We start from the raw sequence: 14,542 nt of genomic DNA on the forward strand, positions 1-14,542 counted from the left end.
AAACTTTCTTTCAGACCATTCTAAAAGTTTAGCATTTGTATCCAAGTCTTCATAATTAACCTTCTCCACAATATTTGACAATTATTCCACGAGTGTCTTGGTTTCTTTATGAGTAGGCAAGTTGAATGCATCTAAAAAGATGTCTTTAATTTTATGCACTACTTGTTTTTTCCTATACTACTTCCTAAGCATTTCTTGATGTTTCTTTTTCTCTAAAGCTTGTTGTAGAATGCTTATTTGATCTATTGTCATTGTGTCATAATCAAAATTTGAAATTACTATCTCTTCATCTAAAGTAATATTACCATAAGGAATTACCTTTTCAACCTTAGAAGAGCTTGAGCTTGGCACTGAGATTTGCAGGGGTATAGCTTTTGTGCTCGACTTCTGAAGAAGTTTTGTAAGTGAGGAACCAAATATTGGTAAAGCTATCAATGCTTGGATGGCCTCTTGCTCCTTTAAATTTAGTGTTTGTTGACCTTCTTCAAACTTATCCTGATCTATGACAATGACATGACTTGCACCTTGTGCTTGTGCTTTAGGTATAGATGTATCTATCTATCCCATTTGCTCTGTTGCAGTTTCTTTTTCTTCTGCAGTAGTCTGCCTTTGCTCAATTTTATCCACTTTAACACATGTATCAACCTTGATTGATGTGTCTTTAGTTGTTTGATCACTACTAACTAAAGGGATTGCTGATGCATTAGAGACATCCTTGACAATTATAGTTTCTATAAGTACACTTGTATCATGATGAGGACTGGCACTTGGCATTTGTGTGTCTTGTACACTCTATTCCTAATGCTATTGTTTAGCTTTTTTTTTGTTCGTATCCATCTTCTCAATCTCCTCCTCCATATTTTTCTCTTGCTTGCTATCATCTTTTTCATCCTCTTCTTTATCATCATTTTTACCCTCGAAGGGGTCCTTCTCTCCTTCCTTCACTATAGTTAATCCATAGATTAATTTCCACATTTGAATGGATTTCTTCACAACATCTTCAATGTCATTTTGAAGAATGGTAAAGGATCTATACTTTGATGTGAACCTTTCTCCATATTTCTTGTTTTCTTTAGCAATCTGCCCTTTTGTTAGTTCTAGCATTACTTGAGCCAGAGTAGTTTCCCTAATTTGTTTCTCTAAATTTAAACAATAATGCCATTTTTTCTCAACTAAATCATATAATGGCTTGGGTAGAGAGTTATTAAATCCTAATGGCATATTCTTAAATTTGGACATCATTGTGTATAGGGCTTCTTCTACTAACTTTTCCTCTTCTTTTCCCAAATTATCAAAATTTATATTCTTAATGCCAAATAGATATGCATTGTCCCTAACCTTTTCACATAGATTTTTAAGATTAGAAAGTGGTGTATGAATTAAAACTTTAAATTGGCTTTGGTCATCTAATTCAATTCTCTCTTCATCTAAGTTAGGTTGAGCAATGTATTTCCTTCTCTACTTCTTCTCCACTTGGCCTCCTTATTCTGTATACTTAATTTTCTCCTTGGCCTTTTGTGTGGTAGCTCATGTGCTAGCTCTTGTGGTAGGTGTTGTTGGCCATGCTAGACTTGGCTTAGAAACTTTCTTAGCTTTAGCCACAAGATTTTCCTTGGCCTTTCCCTTCTTAGGTTCAGCATGTATTGGTGCTTCCTTGACTTCTTCTTCCTCAACACCCTCTTCTTCTGTGTCCTCACCCATACCTTGGGTTAATGCAAGAGGTTCCTTAGTTTGTTCTTGTTCTTCCTCTCCATCCTCTTCATCTCCTTCCTCTTCTTCTTGAGCTCCTTTGTTTCTTTACTAATTTGTCCTTATTCTTTAGTGTAGAGGCTATCTTAAATTCCATTTCTACTTTAGATACCATTACATCATAATTTCCAAAGATTTTGGCTATTTTATCAACATCCTTAGCTAAAAGTGCAGTAATAGCTACTAAGGCTTCATCAACATTGATCTCATAACCTAAGGGTCTTAGCCATCTTACCCTAGGTGTAGTAGCTTGTACATATGTGTAGTCAATATCTAAAAGAAAACATATATCATTATTGTTCAACCAAGGAAATAGGTATTCTCATTCTTTGCTTCATTGACTTCTTAGAGTCTTCAAAATAGCTTGTCATGATAGTTTCAAAATTTTCACCCATCTGCTCAATGTACTCATTTATCTGAGTAGCAACTGTCCCATTTGTCTTCCATCCTATTTTACCAAAAGATGGTAATGTATTCTATACATAAAAATATATACAAATTAGAATCAATCCAAATTTACACTGTGCACTTTTAGTCTTCCTTACTACTCCAAGATTTTCCACAATTAAAGCTGAGTTGGATCATAGGTATGATATTTCTTCACAATTTTTTATCCAACATCTACTACAATATAAGGTACACTATTTAATCTATTAGATTGATAAAACTTGTGAGAAATTACTCTAACAACAAAGTTCAATAGTGGATCTATTATATTGTCAATTGTCATTCCTCATTTGTTCCACTTTGCTCCTATATTCTTCTCCATTACCTGTTTAGAATCACTCCATAGATTCTTTGGCCAATCTAAGGTTGGGAAACTAGTAACTCTATGAATTATTCTCTTTGAAATCTTTATTGGTCCTTCCAACCATAGGGATCCATCATGAACTCAGCTCAATACTATTCGTATCCATTCAGGTTTGAATACAGGAGGAAATTCTAGGGCACATGTCAAACCCTTCCTTTTAAGAATTTTGAATTCTTCTTTTAAGATGACATTTTCACACAATCTATCATGGGCTTTTCTAATCTCTATGTCACCTATTCCGCCTATCTTCTAGATATAACATTTTCTAACATCTTGAACCATAATAACTTTTGAAGGAATCATGGACAACACTCCTGAAGGATCTTGTTTATAAGAAACATCTAGAATTGCTTTGAAATTTGGCTATTTTACCTCATTAATAACTAAGTGGACATTCAAGATCTCTTTTCCTTCTATATTTCTTGATCTTGATGCCACTATGACAAACTAGGGTTTTTATAAATGCAAATTGCATAGCTTGACTTGTGAATAAATACCTTAAAATGTTTAGAATTGGTCTGAAATCATTGTTGAGATCTTTGTGAATTCCTTGAACAATTTTTTGAGTCACCCCGTGCCCTTTTAGCTCTTGCTTGAATTCAAAATGATGATAAATGAGTGAAAAATAATCGTACACCCTTCAAAAGACCTTTGCAATTAATGCTTAGTGCTTGTATTGTTGTAAGCTTGGCATCAACATGATTTCAAATTCACTTGACATCCATTGAAAAATTTTCATGCTCGAAAACAACATGAAAAAAAAAAAAAAAATCTTTGACTTTCAATAAAATCTTACATTTTTGTTCATGCTAATGTAGTCCTTTCAATATTGACTTCTTTTGGAACTGATGTATGATATAATACTTTTAATATCAATCCCACATACCTCTTGTTTGCTTAGTTTGATGAGATGTGATCACTTGACCCATTGGGTGAAGTGATCCCTTCTCCATTTGATGTACTACAATCATATTTCTTCTTCCATGTCTTATTCATCTTACTCCTGATGTATTCAACATCTACCTTGCCTTTTCCTTTATAAAATTCACAACTTGGTGCCTTTGACCTAGTTGGACAATGCTTACTAATATGTCCAATCTTCAAACAACTAAAGCATGTGGTTTGACTCAAACACCTTTTGTAGTTACCACTAAAGTGAGTCCTAATACAATTTTTAGGAATATGTCCATATTCTTGACAATAGTGGTAGCTATATCTTGTATTGTGATCCCATTTATAAGAGTTTTCATAGCTTCTTACCTTTGCTAGCTTGTTTGATGACCACATGTGTTGGAAATATTCTTAACTAGGCTAAGTTACTAAGAGGTGAGGAGTGAATCGGTAACTTCTAAAACTTCAACAATTTTAACTTTTAATCCAATAGTCCAATTAGCATTTAATTCTTCACATATAATTTGATCTAATTGTATGCATAAGAAATTGAAAACATGAAAGTATTCATAACACTTTGACACAAAGATTTTGTGACCTAGAAACCTTTCAAATAGAAAGTAAAACGAGGGTGGGAATGATACCCACAAGCTTTAGTACTGTAGTATAAAGTTGGCCTGTTAAAGCTTACATTGATCACTTCTGATGATCTACCTTGTTAGGAGTAATAAGGACTACTAGGTCCACCTTGTCAAAGGATTTACAAACATACAATGAAGTATGCATTCAACAAAGAGATTTAGAAAAGACTGTTAGTTATACCTTGTTAAAGGATTTAACTAATCCACCTATTAGAATGAAATAGTAGCTGATCTCTAATCTGCAATTTGGTTCGTTGAATGAGATTCCTTTAAGTGTATAAATCACCTTGCTGTGATAGATGGATCTTTGTTGCTCCTTATATTAATGTAGCCTTTGTAATTCACACTTTCTTCTCTTCTCTTAAGATTACATATGCATGATTACTACTCAAATTGGATTTGATACAATATATTATATATATACCAATTCAATTATACAAATTACAAAGTCAGAAACTATACAAGTTTACACAAATATTAAAAAGTTAGCCCAAATGAAGATACTTAGGTTCTACAGACTAACTCGGTGAGGTTCTGATACTCAGCATCCACTGTCAATGCTTGACATCATCATGCACTTGGTAGATGTAGAAGCTTGGTCCATACTAATCACTTCCAAGTAATCTTGAACTTGGTCTGCAATAGTGACTCAGTAGATAATATAAAACTCGTCATATAAACTGAGTCTATTGGTTTACATTGTATGACTCAATAAATATTATCTCCTTGAGCTCAGTATAAACTAAGTCACTTGGTTAACACTGATTAGCTTGGTTAACACTTGACTTGCATCACATAAACTATGAACTTGGTAAGCACTGAATAGCTTGGTTTCCACTGGTGAACTCGGCATACACTAAGATGCATGGTTTACACTGCTAATCTTCATAATAACTGTAACTACTTGGTAAACACTAGAATTTGTCCAAAGGAGTCAGTATCAACTATAGAACTTGACAACAACTGAAATGCTTGGCAAACACTATTATCTATACAATAAGCTTGGTAGCTATTTACAATCTGAATAAGTGTATGTCACTAATAAAAAAAATTACTGATATGTCAACAATCTCCCCCTTTGGCATTAGTGACAAAAATACTTATTAGCCAAAAAGATTCCTGAATGCCATCACCTTGTGATACTAGCTCGGTAGAGTATACTATTTTTGAGATTTTTCAAAATTGATTCTATAAGATATATATTTGTACATGGTAAGGTTCTTTTATATCGTATACGATACATCTTCTTTTTATATACAACATATACATACTGTACATATCTTTCTCCCCCATTATTTTTTCAACTCATTACATTTTCTCCCCATAAATTTTTGCATCTTTTTCCATCTATCTTCTTCTATACATTTTTCTCATATCTTATTATTCACAGTATATACTCCCCCTATATATATATATATATATATATATATATATATATATCATTCTCCCCCTTTTTGATATTAATGCCAACTATTTATTCTATTTATTTACATGTTAATACCAAAATGAGATTAAAAAATTGAATGTACCTTGAGTATGATTTCCAAGGTCTTGTCCCAATCTTCTTGCAAGACCTTACTTTTATGTAGTGCAATTTGCACTTCTGCAGACAACACTATCATATGGTCTGCTATGGAGAAGTTGTTATCATGGATGAGAGTTTTAGAATGTACAATGTGTGATTGTAGTGCATCCATGTTGGGACAAATCATATTCATATGTCTACTAATGTAAATCTAATCCTTGCTTCTTCTCTAAGCAATTCTGCTTGCATGTCTATCAAAAACTTTATCTTCTTGAAGTGTACAGAACTTGAACTAGGGTCAAGCTACAACTATTGAGCACTTACCTTAAGGTCTTTATCTATCTTGGACAATTTGTCCCTTATTTCCTTGGTAAAATTAGAAACATCACATAGCTTATGAAAAAGTGATGATACATTTGTACAACATATTTCCAGAGAGCCCAAATTGTAGAAAGTTCTACTTGATAGATAGCTATTTGTTGAGCAATGTGCTCCAAAACTTTATTTTCAAATTTATTTTCTACCTTTTGAAGTAACTTATCTTTTCCATCTGTATCTTAATTAAACTTTTGTACTACCTCTGCCAGTTGATACAAAATTGGCTATGAAGAATTAATGTCTACACCTATAGCATCTACCAAATATTCTTTGCATCCTTAATAATTTTAAATTCTTTATCCCTTTCCTCTCTTAATCTTTTTTGTTTGGCTTTCTTCTAGAGGAGTTCACCAAATGTCTATATTTAGTCTAGATTAATCTTGGAGATGTCCCAATTAGGGATTAAAATTTCTTCATCTAGGTCTATTTCTTCCTCCGTCTATTTTCCTTTGCTCAAAAAATTTGTGCTTGGTTGAGGCTTGGTCTCAACTATCATTACACTTATTGCTTGTGTGCCCAAAATAGAAATCATTGTAGACATACTAGGACTAGCTGTAAAAATTGATACTACACTTATTGAAGGAATTCTAACAAAAATACCTAAAGAATCCAAAATTGATGTGGCAATAATAGATGTATCCAAAATTGTTGTGCTCAAAATTGATGTAGCCAAATTGGTAGAAGAGGGAAGAGTCTAAATAGATGAAGTGGAGGTCACTTTAGTCAATGATGTGCTAAGCTAAATTGGAGCAAGGAGTGATTGGACAATTGTATTCACACTGATAGTCACAATCAATCCTATTGAGGTTGTCTTTGTGCTTGATGTTGTCAATAATTTACTTGGAGAGTAAGGAACTGAGGCAATAACTACTATAGGAATCTTGAGTGGATCAGTTTCCTCATCTTCTTTAATTTTCTTCCTTTGTAGCCTCTTTCTCCTATTCCTCTTCATCATCAGTGTTATCAAAATGAGTTGCTTCTTCAACATTTTCTTCTTCATCTTTCTCTTCTTTATCATCATCATCATTATCTTTGGAGGGATTTGTGATTATGCTCCACTCAAATCTAGGGTTTCCACAATTGTAGGGGTAAGCTTGAAGTCTATGCCTTCCATTCACCATGAATTAGCATGTCTAAACCTTGCTTTACCTTGCTACTATTGGATGCCATCTTCACTTGGTAGGGTTTGAGAGAACTCAAAAAATTTTGATGACAATTCACTCAAAATTCTTAGATGCTCTGAAGATCGCACTTTGCAATAGCTCTCAAAAATTTCATGGTAAAAATGAATTTGATTCCATTCCTTTTATCAAATTTTTCCAAAAATACTCAGTACAAAAGGTAGATTGATTGACATCACGTTGACAAACTATCATCCACTTCTTTACATTGAACACTCGGTGAAGTCTTCATGACTTGGTAACCATATTTATCTTCATTAGTCCCAACCTCACTCAATAGAATCTTGTTTCCTTTGATAACCCCATAGAATTTAGTTACTACCAACCTCACTCAGTAAGGAAAGTAACTTGGTAGTAGTTGGTAGCCCTTTTTACTCGGTGATCCCTTTGTATCTTGAATATAGATATGGATCTTTTTGACTTTTCAATTGGAATTGATTTTGATGTCTTCTTTGATAGCCTAGTTCCAGTTCTTCCTTGAGAACTTAAGTAGAAATGGTAGATTCATCCAATTCTTGAATGACTTGATCACCATTTCTTGGACTTGTATTCTCAATACACTTTGGAACCCATTGTTGTCTAATCTATTTTTGGATGTTTTCAGCCTTTTCCTTCTTTTCATCTTCTATTCTACCAGTATTTATATAGTTCTTGACAACATGACCAAGTTCTATACAAGTGAAACATCTTTTAGTGGTATCTCTTTTCTTTATATGATGTTTTACACAATTTATTCCAATGTGTCCAAATTCTCCACAGTAATGACATCTATAGTAGGTGTTCTAGTCCCAAAAAAATATTGCTTTCACAATTTTCTTTACTGGAATCAATATCTTGGTTTTACATTATGATGACTTGTGCCCATATTTCTTGCATTTGTGACATTTTCCTTCAAATATTGGTTTCTCTTTTCATTCATTTTCCTTATGACCATGCTAATTGTAATTATAGAATTTTCTATTAAATTTTAATTTTCCATTGCTCTAACATTTGTTTGATGTATGACCTATCTTACCATAGTGATTGTAACTAGGTCTTTGATTCTTTTGAGCTTCTTGCTTGGATGATTCTCCTTCTTCTATATATCCAAGTCCTATTTTTCCTTTTTGACTATAGATATTTTTCTCATTCAATTGATTCATGTCTACTTGGGATTTCATCATTCTTTCATTGATTTCCCTTTCAAAGTTTAGATGATTTTGCAATCTTTCATTTATAGATATTAGGCTCATGATTGCTTCATTTGCATTGGAGAGCTGATCAATAAGGTCTGTTTGCTAAAGGGATTGGTGCTAGATTTCATTGTTCTTTCCTTCTATATCTTTTTTTAACCTTTTTCTTCTGCTCCATGACTTCACATAGCCTTGTTGACTAAATTTCTTGTTCTCTTCTTAGTTTTCTTACTTCTTCTTGCAAGGATCCATTCTTTTCTAGGAGTTTTTTGATTGCTTCATTGGCTTCATCTTGATTACTTGAATGAAGATCTTCAACCTTTCCTTCAATGTAGAGATGATAATTCATTTAAATTGCAAGCTCTTTTCTTCTTTTCAAGGATTGAGAGAGTTGTTCCTTTGCTTTCTTGAGCTAGGCAATAGCTATTTCCAAATCTAACTTTTCATTGTCAATAGCTTTGTCAAGTCTAAATATCTCCATGGCTTTGGTCTTTGCTCAAGCTATTAAACTTTCTTTTGAGAACCATAATGCTCTAATACCAATTGTTGGAAATATTCTTAACTAGGCTAAGTTACTGAAAGCAGAGGAGTGAATCAATAACTTCTAAAACTTTAAAAAAATTAACTCTTAGTCCAACAGTCCAATTAGAATTTAATTCTTCACATATAATCCGATCTAAATGTATGCATAAGAAACTAAAAACATGAAAGCATTCATAACACTTTGGCACAAAGATTTGGTGACCCAAAAACCTTCCAAATAGAAAATAAAACTAGGGTGGGGATGATACCCACAAGCTTTAGTACTGCAGTAAAAAGTTGGCATTTACATTGATCACTTATGATGATTTTCCTTGTTAGGAGCAATAAGAAATGCTAGGTCCACCTTGTGAAAGGATTTACAAACATACAATGAAGTATTCACTCAGTAAAGATATTTAGAAAAGATTGTTAGGTCTACCTTGTTAAAGGATTTGATTGATCCACCTATTAGGATGAAATAGTAGCTGATCTCTGATCTACAATTTGGTTTGCTAAATGAGATTCCTTTAAGTGTACAAATCACCATGCTGTGATAGATGGATCTTTTCTGCTCCTTATACTACTATAGCCTTTCTAATTCACACCTTTTTCTCTTCTCTTAAGATTACATATGCATCATTACTACTCACATTGGATGTGATATAATACATTATATATACCAATCCAATTATATAAATTACAAAGTCGACCACTATACAAGTTTACACAAATATTCCAAAGTCAGCCCAAATAAAGACACTTGGGTTCTAAAGACTAACTTGGTGAGGTTTTGATACTTGGCATCCATTGTCAATGCTTGACATCATCATACACTTAATAGACATAGAAATTTGATCCATACTAATCACTTCCAAGTCTACACTAGTGACTCAGTAGATAGTATGGAACTCATCATATAAACTAAATCTCTTAGTTTGCATTGTATGACTTAGTAAACACTATTTCCTTGAGCTCAGTATAAAGTGAGTTACTTGGTTAACACTTAGTAGCTCAGTTAACACTGGACTTGCATCACATAAACTATGAATTTGGCAAGCATTGAACAACTTAGTTTGCACTAGTAAACTCAACATACACTGAGATGCAAAATTTACACTACTAATCTTCATAGTAACTATAAATTCTTGGTAAACATTGGAATTTGTCCAAAGGACTTAGTAGCAACTATAGAACTCAACAATAACTAAAATTCTTGGCAAATACTATTATTTGTACAATAAGCTTTGTAGCTATTTACAATCTAAATAAGTGTATGTCACTAATAACAAATTTGACTAATATATCAACACACATGGACTTGGATCTACATTCAAAGGCTCTATGTCCATACTTCTAACAGCTGTAGCTCAATATCCTTCAAATTTTGGTGCATGCATGGTTCTAGTTTTGCATTCATGTGCCTGATGACCTTTTTTATTGCACTTATGACAATGATTCATGTTCTTAGGCTTGACATTTTGATTTGTATTGTTTCTCCTACACATATTAGTAGTATGTCCTTTCTTTCCACAATTATGACAAGTAGGTTTGGAATTCTTAAATTTGTTGTTCCTTTTTTTAGTAACTTTGGATTATTCTCCTTGTTTAGTACTTGTGTAGCCTAATCTTGATGTGTCTCTATTAGATCTAAGGGATCAGTAACTGCTCAAAGTATTTGATGGCTTCATTTGGCTTGTTAAAACTTTCAGAAAATTCCTTTTCTCTTTTTAGGTTATTTTGTAGTTGTTCATTTTGCAACTTCAATGTAGTTATCTCAATGTCCTTAACATTCAACTCATGGTGAGGATTCATCATTTGGCTCAAGGTATCCAATTACATGTTTGATATCCTAGTTAGCTTTGTTGACTTCTCTTCTAGTCTTTTTGCCAGAATTCTTTTATCTTCTTCAATCATAGCTTTGTCTTCCATGGCTTTCTTCTTTTTGTCAATCACCTTACATAGTAGTATAGCTTGTGATTCTTGCTCCAACTTGAGTTTTTTGATTTCTTTAGCTTGTATTCTATTATTCTCCATTAGTTCTACAACTACTACATCAAATTCACTGGAGTTACCATCTGCAAATAGCTTTATGGTGTCAATCTCTTTGTATTGTGTGTCATTCTCTACAATGCCAATTTCTTCCCTTCTCTTCAAGGAACTCTTCAAAGCATCTATGGCTTCATTTAATTGATGTAGTATAAGATGTATCTCAATCTCTTGGTTCTCAATGGTCTTTCCCAATTCATAGACTTCCATTTCAAGATCTTTTCTCAAACCTAAAAAGCTTCTCCTTCTATGAACTCAAGTCTAATACCAATTGTTGGAATTACAAGTGGGAAAAGTAAACTTCTAAGAGTGGGGGGGATTGAATTAGGAGTTTAAACTTGGACCCATAAAACTTTCACCATCCATATATCACATGCATTAACATACTGAAATAACATGTAAAGTAAATGCATCTAAAACATGTAAGTAATCAAAAACACAAACTTGACACCAGATATGATTACCCAAAAACTCTCCAAAGAGAAGGTAAAACTGGGTTGGGGATGGCACACATAAATCTTCACTACTATAGTAATAAAGTGCAGCTAATTAAGGTTACAATGATTTGATCATGAATCATGATCTACTCTATGAAAGGCCTGCCCTATTAAAGACTTACAAAGACTATTAATTCCCACCTTGTTAGAGGATTTCAACACTTTTTTAGAAGTGTGCCTGGTTAAAGGACTTTAGTTCATTCACTTGAAATTCCACCCTCTTAAAGGATTTGGTAAATCTTGTTAGGACTACTCTATCTAGGAGATTTAATTGAAATCACCTGTCAAAATGTCTTAGCATAGATCTTATGGTCAGAACTTGATTTCCTAATAATAGATCAACTCTAACCAATCTCCGATTGATCCTTCATGATCTAATGTATCAATGCTATAACCTCTATCCTCTATTCTTCATTTAACTAATTTTGTAGTTTACTCTCACTACTAAGTCACCTTGAATGTTTTGCAAACTATCTTGTTCACTCCTTCAATTCGATAATGCACCCATTCATAATGCTCTCTTCCTTTTTTTTAAAGTTTAGGGCTTTGTCCTAATTAAGAATTCTAAGGCAGCTTAGGGTTGGGTATGAATCTATGATTGATATTCTCCCATTTTTCTACTTAGTCCTTCCCATTTTCTGATTGGCTACATGTAATTGCATAGGGAATCTGCATGTAGATTTGTCCTTATCTCTAAAGAATCAATATCTATCCTTAGGTTTTCTAAAAAATGGTTTACATATTTGGTTGTACCATAACAAACAAATATGTCTAATCTATATTACTCAGCATATGTAGTTACTAATGCTTGACATACACTATAATTTTTCTTCTGACTCGACACTTGAACTACTTGGCATCAACTATTCACTCAACACTTGAATCATTTAGCATGGTCTATCTACTTGGCACTTGAGTGACTCGGCACATGAGTGACTTGGCACTCATTGCAACTTGGCATGGTCTTGTATTTACATATTATATTCAACATGCATTACTAGTTTGGCATGAACTAAGTAAATGTCTTAAGTGTGTTGACACTCAATTGTCAAAACCAATTTGAGATCAACAATCTCCCCATTTGACATGAGAGTCAAAAAAACTTTAATATACATATTATATTCAGCATGCATTACTAGTTTGACATGAACTAAGTAAATGTCTTAAGTGTGTTGACACTCAATTGTCAAAACCAATTTGAGATCAACAATCTCTCCATTTGACATGAGAGTCAAAAAAACTTTAATATACATAATCAATCTAATATTCTCGAGTCTAGCATATCCATGACTCGGCTTATATAAAGAACTTAAAAAAATAAAATTTAAAATTGCAATAACCTATGTATCTCAAAATGTATAACTCCTCCTATGTTAATATGTCTATTCTATAGCCAAAATCTATTATCCATTCTAAGTAGGTTTGTCTCTATTGACTAATACTTCTTTGACCTCAATGCTCTTATATTATTTATGCTCTACTTTAGCTAATATCTACTCTACTCTGCTCTACTATGCATTTATCATTGGGGTCAAAATTGATAATTCTTGATCATGCATCTCCCCCCTTTTTTATTCTCTTTCTTTGTTCCCCATTCTCATTTTTATCTATCCTCCTTTCATTATTCTCAACTCCCCCTTAACTCTTTGCATACTTACTCCCCCTTTTTGACACTTATGTCAAAGGGGCTATACACTTATAGTGTATTTGTCTAAAAATGATTTATGGACTTCCATGATTAATTTTAGAGCTACATCCCAATTAGCATATGCAACATCAAATGACTTGACTTGGATAGTGAGCTTGACTGCAAGGTGTACTAGGCCATCTAATGTAAAAAGATTGAGATCTTTCTTTAACATAGTTTCTACATAGCCTAATTCTTTGTGGAGGATTTCCATGTGTGGGGTGAGAGAGGCCTGAATTTGTATCAATTTGGATCTTATATTAGCCTCTTCTACTATTAACACAACTAATTGACTCTGTGATTGAAGTAGTGTATGGAAATGCTTCTCACTCTGAGCTGGGTTCTTAGGTAGCTATGTACCTAATATGCTTAGATTCCTCTCTAGGATTAGAATTCTATGTCTGGTATCTTGGGTGAAGAGTGTGGGATCACACAATTTGGTGTACAATGAGAAGATATTCTCAAGCACCTTCTTCACATCCTCAACCTTGGTTGCCAATGCAACTTTCATTAGTGCTATATCACCAAATATCTTTTCATTTACTTTTCCTTGAAACTTTCTTTCAAACTATTCTAAAAGTTTAGCATTTATATCTAGGTCTTCATTATTAACCTTCTCCACAATATCTAACAATTGTTCCCAGAGTGGCTTGGTTTCTTTAGGAGTAGGCAAGCTGAATTCATCTAAAAAGATGTCTTTAATTTCTTGTAGTGCTTGTTTTTTCCTATACTCCTTCCTAAGCATTTCTTGATGTTTCTTTTTCTCTAAAGATTTTAATAGAGTTCTTATTTGATCTATTGTCATTGTGTCATAATCAAATTTTGGAATTACTATCTCTTCATCTAAACTAATATCACCATAGTGAATTACCTTTTCAACCTTAGAAGAGCTTGAGCTTGGCACTAAGATTTGCAAGCATATAGCTTCCATACTTAGCTTCTAAAGAAGTTTTGTAGGTAAGGAGCCAGATGCCGGTAAAGTTACCAATGCTTGGATGGCCTCTTGCTCCTTTACCTTTGGTGTTTGTTCACCTTCTTTAGACTTATCCTAATCTATGACACTAACATGACTTGCACCTTGTGTTTGTGTTTTAGGTATAGATGTATCTATTTGTCCTATTTGCTTTGTTGTTGTCTCTTTTTCTTCTATGGTAGTCTATCTCTGCTTAATTGTGTCCACATTAACACTTGTATCAGCCTTGATAGATGTGTCTTTAGTTATTTGAATCAATGTTTGATCACTAGTACCTGAAGGGATTGCAGAAGGTGGTTCTTGTGTGTTCACCTTATCCCTTGTAACTTTTGTTACTACCTTTTGAAGTTCTTATACACTAATCAAAATAGGATTTGTACATAGTTGTGCTTGTAGTGTAGATTGATCTAGAATCTTTTTCAAATCTTTTATAATCAATGGACTGATGTTCTTAGCTGATGCATTAGAG

The sequence above is a fragment of the Cupressus sempervirens genome, chromosome 1, assembly GCF_028749045.1.
Source record: "Cupressus sempervirens isolate cs-2001-9-10 chromosome 1, ASM2874904v1, whole genome shotgun sequence".
NCBI classification, from domain to species: Eukaryota; Viridiplantae; Streptophyta; class Pinopsida; order Cupressales; family Cupressaceae; genus Cupressus; species Cupressus sempervirens.